The 13,013-nt window shown below is 39.9% G+C and overlaps 1 non-coding gene across 1 annotated transcript; it reads right to left on the minus strand.

Annotated features, from left to right (window-relative positions):
- Positions 1 to 2,350: 2,350 nt before the first annotated feature.
- On the minus strand, positions 2,351 to 2,457 carry LOC118588099. The gene has a single exon (XR_004945505.1). It is a non-coding gene; the product is annotated as a U6 spliceosomal RNA (small nuclear RNA).
- Between the last annotated feature and the right edge of the window lie 10,556 nt (positions 2,458 to 13,013).

Genomic DNA, 13,013 nt, shown 5'->3' on the forward strand with positions numbered 1-13,013 from the left:
ATATCTTCACAGACTATCTGGCATGATACTTCCTTGGTTATTATTATCATTAGAATCAGTGTAAGTATTATATTGCATTATGACAACAGTACAATTATGTTTCAGAAATTCGTGGAACAAATTATGGAGACCACACACAGTATCTATTTGAATTTTTCTGAGATGAGTTAAACTTATCGTTTATCTAGAATTCTGTTTGCCCTTGAGATGATTAATAAGAATGTTGCAATTAGATTCTGAACCCTCTGAGTGGAAAGCATAGCTCCTATATATTCTGTACCATGTTCAATAAATGTTTAATAAAATTATAATACTGCTTGGGATTTCTATACTTCTTTTTAGGCTCTAAGTACTTTATAGATATTAGTTCATTAATTCTCCCAATTCCATGGAGGCTAGGAAGGTAGGTAACACCAAGAGCATGCTCTTTGTTTGGTTCCTTAAACATATCCCTCATTTATTTACCCTCAATCCTGACTGCTCTGTTCCCACCAAGCACAGCAAAGTTTAACCACTTCCTGTCAACAGATGACTGTCTACCAATACTGCCATTCTACCTCACTCAACTTTTCAGGCTTTCCTTTCTTTGTCTCCATCAGAACTTTTAATCTTCATTTCTCTTTAATAAGTTTAGTCTCTAAGTCGGGATGGTTCCTCAACAAACCCAATCTAAAAACCAATTCAAGCAACAGTGTAGTATGAATCTTAAAGAGTCTTATTAATAAAACTCAAACCCGAGGCCAGTTATTGGGGTGAATGCCGGAAGATCAGAGACACAGAACAAGCCACGGCTACCTCACCTTGCTAGTTCCTCAGGTGATCCTGTTTCCTCAGGCTGGAAGCTTCTGAGTCCTCATCCCAATGGCTCTCAGCTGGACTGTGGTGCTCCAAAGCCTGAATACTTCTCAAGCCAAGTGCTTAACTAACTAAATGCTTAACTCACTACATGCTTTTCTCCTTAGTTCCTGGTCCTCACACCTTATATACCTTTCTCTTTCTGCCCCCACTCCCTGGGATTAAAGGTTGTGTTTCTGGGATTAAAGGTGTGGGTCACCATGTTTAGCTGTTTCTAAAGTGGCCTTGAACTCAGAGATCCAGCCAGCTCTATCTCCCAAGTGCTGGGATTAAAGGTGTGTACCACCACCACCCAACTTCTGTTAGGGCTTACTCTTCCTATTTTCTAGCCACCATTTTTGGCTTTGTTCTAGTGGCTGTCTGGTCTCTGACCCCAGATATGTTTATTTTGGGGAACACACAATACCCACCACACAACAGAGAATAATTATAATAGCTATTCTCTATTGACTGTAAGACACTAGAAAAAGTTAAAAATGTTCTCTCTTTTGCATCTCAGAATCCATTGTGTCATTTATTAGTATGCCCACTTAGTGATGAGACAAATGGGTCCATAAACAATTCAGTCTATGTGTGTAAGGTCACACAGCTTGCCAGATTAGATCTGGATTGTGAATCCAAGCATATCTTCCTATTAAACTCAAGAAGACTTATCAAAAATTACATATAAATTCCAAGTTCTCTACTTTTCTTATTCTGTGGAGCATTCAGAACCCATAAAACTACATGCTTGTCTTAAAAAAAACAACTCTAAACCAGGCTTCACTATTGAGACTAAAACTTAGTGAGTTTTCAGTGAGGGTCCTTGGACATTACTTTTTATTCACCCTTCCTCTCCCACCCCCAGCCAGCTACCACATCATCAAAAGATGGAAGAGGCCAGAAAGAGGACTCAGAACTGATGTGTGCAGCCAGAGGGTTCTAACAACCACTCATTGTTCAAAGCCAAAATGGGGACTGGAGAGAATTTCAGTAGTTAAGAATGCAATGCTTGCTGCAGCCAGAAAACAGCATCCCTCTGTGGACTCGGCTTCAGTTCCTGCCTCCAAGTTCTTGCCCTGAGTTCCTACTCTGATTACCATTTATAATGGGTGAACTGTAAGCTTAAGTTTATTTAAATTCCTTCCTCCCCTCCCTCACAATAAAGAGTGCTTGCTGCTCTTACAGAAGATCTAGTGAGTCCAATTCCCAGTGCTCATGTTAGGTGGGTCATAGCCACCTAAAACTCCAGTTCTAAGGATTCTGGCACAATCTTCTGGTCTCTGTGGCCAATTACACACAAGTGGAAAACATAGAGATGCATAGACACTTACACACACACACACACACACACACACACACACACACACACACACACATCCTAAAAAGGAAACAAAAGCCACAAAAGACTTTCCATCTCTTCGCCTCACATTGTCTTTGAAGGACTTTTCCAAATGGTAAATTCACAAAGTCTTCATTAGTATAGTACTGTTTGTTTGTTTGTTTGCTTGTTTGTTTGTTTGGGGAACGCTTCACAAATTTATGTATCATCCTTGCATAGCGGCCATGCTAATCTTGCCTGTATCATTCCAATTTTAGTATATGTGCTGCCCAAGTGAGCACACAATATTGTTTCTTGAACCCTCCATTATGAGCGTCCCCTGTATCAGAATGCTAACCCCTAATCTTGTCCTCGGTCCTGGGGTCTGTGAAGGTTTCATAGGCTTATTATTCTTGCAGTACCTCTTCCTTCTGCCTACTGTCTATCATGCTATCCTTCCATTCCACCTGCAAGACAAATACACACTTACATAAACTAAAGATATTAAATGAAATAGGAGTAAACAAAAATAAATTTAGACATTATTGAAAAGAGCACTACAATGGCAATACACACACACACACTTTATAATATCACAGATTGGATTTATACACTAAAAATTAAATAAGGAATGGAGTCTCAGAGACTTAAATGATCTGCCCAAAGCTACTCAACCATTAAAAGGCAAAAATTCAAATCTAAGTCTGACCTAGATAGAACCCTTTGTCTCCATTACCCATTACCTCATTAATTTAGGAATGAGTATCATTTGTGCCTTGGGGCAACATTTTCCTATTTCCTTTGCAGTATGTCACCCGAGGTTTGACAGAGACCCTAGGCCTTTCTGAAGAGAGAGACTCCAGGCTTTCTGTGAGCAGGTGTTCCATTGAGGCCCTTGGAGTCTGTTCGTCAATCAAGTGGGGACAAAGAGTGTGTTTCACTGGTGTGCAGTGAAGTGAGAGCTGTCAATCAGAGTGCTGAGCTAAGAAGAAGACATTAGCAAAAGGACACATTTTTGAGATGTAGCCACCCTTAGAAACTCCCTTTTTACCAGGAAGCACATGGGCTGTACGTTCTGTCCAGTATCTTCATTGTCTCCCTTTACAGATAAAATGACTTATATCAGGAAGACAACGCATCTCTTTGGTTGAACATTCACCTTGACTGTTTACATTTGCTCTTACAAAAGGCCAAGAAGCAATACGCCTTGACTGTTTATTCTCAAGTTTTTCCTAAAAGAATTTGAGGCTGATTGAATATGTAACTCTGAAATATCTCCAGTGACTGAGAGGCTCAGAAGCTATTTGCCACCTCTGTAAATAAAGTTTTCCAAATAATTATGTGGCTACGGTCTTTATCTTAGGAGCAAGGGAAATAGTGAGCAAATAATCAACAAGGCACAAAAACAAAACAAAAGTTATGACTATTCAAGAGTTTCTTATTAATATTTTATTTGAGTTCAGAGAATCTCAATTCCTTCTCTTTCAGGGATATTCTAAACTACTCTTTTGTGAAGTACAAATGACGTTTTCTCATGCACCTATACAACTCTAGTTGTAACTGCTTCTCCAACTGGCAAGGTTCCAGTTGTGTGCCTATTTCAGAGTGGGTGAAAGAGCAGTAAGTGCCACTTGGAACAGCTTAGTTGTGCCACTGTGTATCCTGGCCGTCATTTTCATCTTCACCTCAACTTCAGAAAGAAGATGTGATCATTGCAAATGAAGGTAATAGAGACACAGAAAATAAATGAATTGAGGTATAATTGGAGTAACTATGATTCAACTCCTCATTCACCTATCTCCAAAGCCTAGAGCCCATTATTAGTTTTTATCCCCACTTGTGTGTGTGTGTGTGTGTGTGTGTGTGTGTGTGTGTTCATGATATGTTTGAGTGTGTGCACACATGCATGTGTGTGCAAGTGTATGTTGAGGCCAGAGGTCAATGTCAGGTGTTATTTCTCAGGATGGCTGTTCTTGGTCTTTTTAAGACAAGATTTCTTGCTGGGACTTAGGACTTAACCAACAAAGTGCCTAAGCTAATTGGCCATTGTGCCCCAGGGATCCTCTTCTGCCTCCCCAGTACTGAAATTACAACTTTGTAACACCATGTCTACCTTAACAACTATTTCTATAATTGTTGTTATAAATATTCATACACACATGCATCCATGCATTCCTAAATACATAAATACAACCTACTCAGTCTGCACAATGTTACATATGTGTTTGTTATTAAGAATGACCAATTGGTGCGCTTTTCTCTGGGGAACTTTATTCCTCCCAATCTCAGCATTCTTTATTTGGCTATAGTTTTTGTTGTTGTTGTTGTTGTTGTTGTGGTGGTGGTGGTGGTGGTGGTGGTGGTGTGTGTGTAGGACTGAGGCCTTCTGGACTTTATCCCATTTACACATTCACAGTAGCATATCTATTGTTGCTATTTTTGTTCAGCTCATGTTTAGGCAGTCATGTTGGTGAAACTCTCTAGATGTACCTTTCTACATTCCTAGGAGACAGACAGCAAGCTCCCTGCTGTGAGCAATAGATGCTGCAGTTGTATTGCAGGTGAATCCCTTATGCCTGGGCTTCACATCTCTGCATTTTGATTGGACATGAATTTTTGTGATGGTTTGTATCTATTACAAAAAGAAGTTTCTTTGAGCAGAGGTGAAGGACTATACCTACCTGTGAGTACAAGGACAAATATTTAGAATGTAGTTAAGGATTCTGCTAGTTTAATAAAGTGGCAATAATGGGTTCTTCCCCAACATCCATGACTCTTCTAGCCTGGGCAGTTGGCTATGCTTGAGTATCAGTCATTATTTTCCTCTTGTTGAGTAGGTCTTAAGCACAAATTGGGAGTTGTTGGTTACTACTGCACTTTCAATGTTATCAACCTTGCTGATTATTGTTGTGGTTCATAGGCATCATACCTGGGGAGGACTGTTGGTTGCACCTCTCCTTTGGAAGCTCACATGTTATCTTCTGGTATCATGAAAACTAGTCCTCAAAGAAGAGGCTTTCCATCCAGTTCCAGGACAGGGGACTTTGTGTACAAAGTACATGGTGCCTTCAGAAATCGGGACTCACCTTCCACATCTTGAGTTGCCTGATGGATGCTGAAGACTAAACTTGGGTCTTTATGTGTGCACAGAAAGCATCTTATTGACAGAGCTATCTCCCCAGCACATCCAGTTCATTTTCTTTAAATTGCATACTTCAGTCTTCTGAATTTTGCTGCGTGAAAGACCCAGGTACAGTTAAGGCCTCTGAGGATTGTAGTTACAAAGATATAGATGCCAGAATAAAATGATAGTCACAGAATCTTGCTTCTATGATATCATTACATCCCTACTTGTATGTATATGGCCTGAATGTGCCTCAACTACAGGACAGAGCAAGTCCAATTACCAAGCCAAAAAACAAAAACAAACAAACAAACAAAAAACAAAACAAAACAAAACAAAAAAACCTCATTGATTTCTTGGAAACAGATCCATGAACTTCTAATACCCAAACATATGTTGAATAGATCTTTTTGCTCCAAATATGCGTCCTGATGTGTATTAAGTATGATGCTCATTTCTTCAATGTTAGTATTAGGACATAGGACTTTGTGAATCTTCTATTAGTAACATAGAATATTGACTCTTCCATTACCCTTCTGAAAGTACCCTGGCCTCTAACAGAAGCATACTGCTTATTTCTGGATCTATGAGGTTTATTCTTTAGCTTAAAGATGTGAAATTACTTCAGGATCAAGGGTAGATGCAGTATGAGCTCCTCTTCCCACCTTTTAAATCTTAATTACACCCTTGAGTAGTGTGTAGCTGTCAGGAATATACCTTTTAATCTTGTCTTAGAGCCAGGGCCCTCTTCACCATCTGGGATAACAATGCCAATGATTTTATAAGCAGTACATAAACTCTGAATCTTTTATGCAAATATGGCATGTTCAACACTAAAATATCTTTCTATGGATATGGGGAAGACAAGGACAGATGAGTCTAACTAAGCCCAATAGATTAAGAAAATAATCTAAAAAAGAAATGTGATTTTTCTCCTAATACATTTTTTTCCTTAAAGACATTGTACACTGTTTGTATCGTATGTTAGACATGAGATGTTTGGCATCTCTTCTGACAGAAAGAAAAGAAAAGCCCCAAATGGATGGCATGACCCTGTAGAAGGAGTCAGGAGCACGGAAGTTCTTCTATATCTCAAGCCCCAGGATACTTTGAGATTTCACTTAGCTGTTACTTGGAACTCAAGTCATTTCTTCTTTGGATTTTTCCACTCCTGAATGTACCATAATGAATCTGGTACTTTTCACAGAGAGAAACCATTTCCCTTTGACAACCAGCTCTTTCCAGACCACTAAAAGATACAGATAGAATCAGTGGTATTTACACAGGGAATTCCACAGTTGGGCCCAAACAGCAACATGTCTGCACGTTCATATACCAGAGGCTATAGCATGGTCACAGCTGACTGACCCTCTAGGTTCATAGTTTCCTAATAAGACAAAAGATAATATTAAACTAGCAACTCACTGTCATTTTTAGTGGCTTAAGGGAAACCACCCAGGTGACTGAAACCTCATAGCCCTAAGGTGAAGAACCTCATTAGGAGTGGTTTGAATATCATACTGCTGTCTTGCAAAGGTTAAACACATTTAACCCAGCAGGAAGACATTCTGTAGAAAGTAGCACAATGTTCCCAGCTGGCTCCCATGTAGATGCTGCAAGACCACACCACCCAGAGAAGGGCTATTAAGTCCTAAAAGCCTGTCTGACCCAGAGAGTCCTAGAATCTGAAGAAACATTGTAATAGTCAGTGTTTTATTCTTTTCTTTCTTCCTCTTTTATATTTAGATTGTTTTAACAACACTCAACTCAAAGTTCTTAAGTTTCTCTATGAGACAACATATAATTTAGACTAACTGACTAGGACCCTAACAGGCCACACATTTATTAGAGCATCATGTATGTTGTCATGTTTGAATGGGCCTATATGTACATTGAGTAAAATGGAGTTAAGAACTATTTTTGTCTTTGATGTATGTTCTGGTTGTATCTTCCCCAATGCCAAATAACCAGTTCTTCATGCTTCAACTTAAAAGAGATACAAAGAAAATGAGAAAGCTTAGAAAAGTCAGTAAAAAAATAATAAGGACTGGGGCTGTTGTAGCTGAGTGGTAGTGTCCTTACCTTACTTTGTAAAGGTTCTAGTTTTATTCCCCAGTACTGCAAAAACAAAAATAATGAAAAAAATGAGGATATAGAATGTATTTTGCAAAAAGGAAATCATGATTGCCTGTACTGTTTAAAGATCTGAACTCCATTTGGAATAGGATGGAAGACACAGAGAACAACAGTTCACTAAGGAATGAAATTGCTCTCTGTACCAGGATGGCAGACATTGAAGGCAAATGTTATAGCTCCTTCTGTGTGACCAGGCAATTTCTAAGAAGCAGAATTTACAGGCTCATAGTTCTAGAGTCTAGGGAGTCTTCTATCAAGTTGCCAACACCTGGCTGAGGCCTTTTAACTGCCTCACCCTGTGAGGTGAGAGGGCAAGATGAAAATGAACTCACCTTTTATGATGTCATCAATCCTCCCTGTGGAGGGAGAAGCCATGTGGTCTAATCAGATACTAAATGTCTATCTCTTAGTATCACTTCAATGTCAATTAAATATCAACATGAGTTTCAGAGGAAATAAATACAAGCCATGGGTACATATAAAGTCAAAATGCAAGAACCATGCTAAAAGACTGAATGTCTTTCCTGACAACATGAAGCATGGTCTCATCAATCACCCAGTACTCTTTCTATTAGATGATTGCATAGAAACCCAGGGCTTAGTGCTTTGGGTTGGGTTCAGCCTTGTCTATCTGCAACTCAGTGAGATTCAAAGAGCTGTGATTATCTTTTAAAGTCCAGAAGGACAGGAGGTTGAAAATACAGTCAGAAGCATACCTTTCTTTTAATTTCTAGCACATGTTTACCCCTTTCTTAAAGATCCTAATTCCCACTCCTGAGAAGAAATGTCTCCTCATGACACCCACTGGATAATTAATGAATATTAATCCACATTGATCTCATCATTTCTGTAGTCTCCATCTAGGTCTTCTTAATAACAGGACAGTTTTGTAATAACACCAGAGCTATACCACATGATGGTCTCCATGCCCTATTCATTGATGTGCACAGCAGCACACCTGCCAGTGGCACAAGCTGGATGAACATAAACCAAATTCAAATAAACAGGGAAATTCATGGAAATGTAAAGCAGCATATGACAAAATATTCTCCCTTGCCTCAGTGGTTTAGAGCATTTGTTCTTGTAGAGGTCCTGGGTTTAGTTCCCCACACCTTCACTCCTTTGTCAACTTGACACAAACTTAGACATACCTAAAAAGATGAAACCTCAACTGAGAGAATGCTTCCATCAGATTGCCTATTGGCAAGTCTTAGTGAATTTTCATAATAAATGATTGATGTGGGAAGGCCCAGCCCATGGCAGGCAGTGCTACCCTTGGACAGGTAGGTGGTCCTGAGTTGTATAAGAAATCAGACTGAGGAGCAAGCTATAGGAGCAAGCTGGCAAGCAGCACCCATCTACGGCGTCTGCTTCAATTCCTGGTTCCAGTTTACTGAGTTCTTACCCTTACTACTTTGTATGGTAGACTGTGACCTGAGCATTATAAGATGAAATAAACACTTTCTTCTCCAATAATGATAGTTCTTCTTCTTCTTCTCCTCCCCCTTCTTCTCCTCTTCCTCCCTTGGGAATTGGATTTCCACATTTGATAAGCAAACCTCATGAACTCTAAGGATAGATTTTAAATCCCCCAAAAGGATACAACCAAACAGCTTTAGGTTAGGAGCACTCATGGGGAAAGGAATGAAGATAGATGAAACTTGAGGCAGATTTCAAAGTTGCTAGAGGCTTACCATTTACATAGTGATAGAAATTATTTTGCATGTAATATCTTGTTTAATATTAAAACATTTTGAAATACAAGTTTTAAGTCGCAAGATACATGTTGTCACTACTATTTTAAGAATAGGGAAAGAGAATCTCAAAGAGACTTCCTGATTTGTTGAAAGTTACACAGAGCCATTGCATGGCTGCTGTGGGTTCATATAATTGGTTATTTTAGTAACATGTCAGTGACTTCAATTGGTAGATCTGCCTTACAAATGTATTGTGAAGGAAGGAGGAAGGGAAAGACTGAGGTTTGACCCTGCCAGGTAGAATTGACCCTGCTAGCCTATATGAGCTCACAAAAGAAAAAACAATTTAAAATGGTGCCTTTATCCCATCACCTAAGTTATTGGTATGATCATCAGCTTCCTGACCTAGAGATCTTTACCCATGACCCACCCATAAAATGTTGGCTTTCCTGTGGTTTCTACAAGCTTTGTCACACTGTCAGTAACAGCATGTCGAGTGTTCCACGGAGCCTAAGACCTCCTTTAGCAGTCTGGAGACTGTGACTTCAGCATCGTGATTGTCTGCTTCCTGGAGCTCTTTCGTCCTCTGGGACTGCTCTGCCCCAAACTTCTCTGTTTTTGACAAAATTAAGTTCCCCCTTCTTTCCAGCCTTCTTGGACCTGCTGAGCTTTTCAAACTATAGATTAAGTTAAATGTTATCCCATTTCAGACTCCATGGAAGTGGAAAATTCCTCCAGAGGAAAGTCATTATGTATAGTCATGGATTCTGTGGCTCCACTGAGCCAGCTGCTGGATAAACCTGTGCTAGAAGCTTTAATGCAATGTGAACTTTAACGTGACAATTAATACTGGGACCTTTTCTCTGAGGCAATTAACTTCTTCTCTTCTGTCTAACAGTGGCTTCAGCATTGACAGCAGGCAGTAAATGAATGTCACCAGTATAGTCACAGTCAGTCAGCCTAGACCGGTACCACAGGGGCCTTTCAAATCACTGTTTCTTTGCATTGTTCATGCTTAGGAAACTCAAGATTTCCTTCAGGTGCTATGATTACTATAGAAGAGAAGACATCCAGCAGTGGCCCCAAAGCCAAGGCAGAGTTCTCAGCATCTGGAGAATGCCACCAAGGTGTATTTCTAAGGGGGCATCTTTTGGTTGCCTTCCACAGAGAAGTAAAACTCACTATGTTCTCATGCTTTTGTCTCTACACAGTAGCTGTTGGGACTTGGATCTTCATGCCAATGTCCAACAGAGACTTTCTGCAATAGTGATAGAGATTAAAGAATTTTAGAAACCACAACCGATTCGGGAAGTTGAAGGAAAAACAACCAGGAAACATCTCTTGATTTAGAAATGTACTGAACTGAAGAAAAGAAAAGGGAGGAAAATGAGAGAAAAGAAGGCTTGTGTATGTAAGTCTTGTACTGATATAAGCCTCAAATCTAAGCTGAAATGGCAAGGAGAACCAGACGTCCTTCACTGAGAAGGACGAAAGGGACTGCAGTATGAGATACTCAAGCATTCCTTCTATGACTTTTATGAAATCCTACAAGAAAAGGGGAAAACATCCTTTGTTCTAAAAGGAAGAGAAGTGGAGGTCCAGAAAACACAAAGAAAGTGCCTTATGGCAACACTGCCTGCAATCTGTAGGCTTCGCGGCCCCTGTGTGTCGGAGGTTACTGCCCCACAGTAGCTAGTTAAAAGGCAAGATCTTGAGTCCTACCCCAGAGCTTCTGAGTCAAATTCTATTTTTAAAGACCTGTTTAACAAGACAGTCATCATGTCTAGGAAGCTCCAAGTTTATTTGTAGGTTAGATAGCATTAGCACTAAACAATGCTTTGGATATGCTTTTGTTTTTAAGAAAAACTGTCTGGCCTAGAGGCTAGTGCTTTTTCAACTGTTTCCTGTTGCCCCTCTGGTTCCTTCCCAGGCTGTATGCACTGTAGCCTCTATGCATCTGCAGGAAAACCAGTGACCTTGAACTGTATGATAAGCCTGGGGTAATGACCTAGATGACAATCACACATACATACATAAATAGAATGAGTTTTCAAAGAGAAACTGAAGTCACAGTAGTGATTTTAGCTATGAAAGTATAGCCCTGTATCGTTTGTCCATTGCTCAGGCCTCCCTTCTCAACATTCATGAGAAGTAAATTTTGTTTTGATTAGATATTGAAAGGCATGATGGATAGAACATCACTTTAAAAAATACTCCTTATTTGAATATGGCATTCATTAACTAATGTTTTACAGTCTATTCTCATTTACTCTGAGTTTGTTCTTAGATTATATGCAACTGTGCCCATCAGAAGAATTATTATGTCTTTTCTTGATTGGAATTAAATATGACTTGTATGGACAGGTACCAGGAATGGTTACTTCTGAGGCTGCTTTTGGCTACCTCTTGTTTTCCTAGCTCTGTCTCTCGTTCTCCTCGTGTATGTTTGGAAGGGCTCCTGGCTTCCAGGGTAGAGGAGAGGCACACATAGGACTGCTACTGTAGGGATGTTTCCAGGAGAGCATTCAGGGAATAGCAGTCAAGACAAGACATGGAATTTTATAAACTCTAAAGTGGTTTATGCATCATATAGTCCCACTTTTTTCAGGCTACCAATTTAGATGAATCAGAGAGGGAGTAGCCATCACTCCAACTTATACAACCAGTCTATAAAACTCAAACCTTGGCTCTTTTAGTTTCCCATTCAATTTTTCTGTGCAAGCATGCAGACATACACACAGAGACAGACAGACAGACAGACAGACAGACACACACACACATACACACACACACACACACACACACACACACACACACAGAGAGAGAGAGAGAGAGAGAGAGAGAGAGAGAGAGAGAGAGAGAGAGAGAGACTTCAATTTCTAAAATTAAAATATTTTTAGGTATAATAGCACCTGCCTGTAATCCTAGCACTTGGAAGGTAGAGCCAAGAACATCACCATCACCAATTTAGGGCCAGTCAGGCTTACAAAGTGAGACCTTGACTTAAAAAAGTAAATTAAAGTACTAAATGTATGACTTCACAAATTCATACCAAGGAAAGACGGGGACTATGGCTGTATTGTCCACCACCATGTTGCCTATGTGCAACCACAACAAGTCCCAATGATGTATTTACCAAACAAATGAGCAGCTTTTTCTTGAGCTTTCTGTGCATGACTTGACATCGTAAAAAGTTAATATGTAGCCTCGTCATGTCCCTATCTAATTGCACATTATTTTGTGATATGCAGCATTTTCTCCAGGATTCCTTTTCAGTAAAGGAGTGGGAGTTAGGTTTGCAGAGGCAGTGATGGGCTGCTTTTCTGCTTTCTCTCTCCCTTTCTCTCCCTCCTTCCCTCCCCCCTCTCTCTCCTTCTCTCTTGCTTTTGATCTGATTGTAAAGCAACCATTTATCTTGAGAAAAAGTTCAACACTGGAGGTACAGTATATGTGATAGGAAGACAAAGTTTCCTAGCTGAGTATGGGTAGGCTGGCAAGCAGGGAGACAGGCAATAGGCATAGACTGCCCCCATGAGATTGAGACTTGAGCATCCATATGGATCCACTCTCCTCTCCCTCCAGAAAACTTTCACAGCTTTCTTGTTCCTCTTCCCCTTCGCCTCTTGCTTTGGCCACTGTAAGAAGTCAACCCTACACGACTTCAGCCATCTTGAGTTGAAGTGGCATGGTTACTTCTGAATATTTCTGATCTGCTTTTCATAGTTTCCCAGAGCATGTCAAGAAAATGTGAATCCATTAGAGCAGGATGGTGAACTTTGCAGACATAAACTACTGTGGCCAGAGCATGAGTGTGCTAGAAGCTTTTATTATTAGCTTCAAAATCAATCATATTCCCAATTAGATGATATCACTTTTGTCACTATATTCACTCCCTTTGTCT

The sequence above is a fragment of the Onychomys torridus genome, chromosome 7 (genome assembly GCF_903995425.1).
Source record: "Onychomys torridus chromosome 7, mOncTor1.1, whole genome shotgun sequence".
Taxonomy (NCBI): Eukaryota; Metazoa; Chordata; class Mammalia; order Rodentia; family Cricetidae; genus Onychomys; species Onychomys torridus.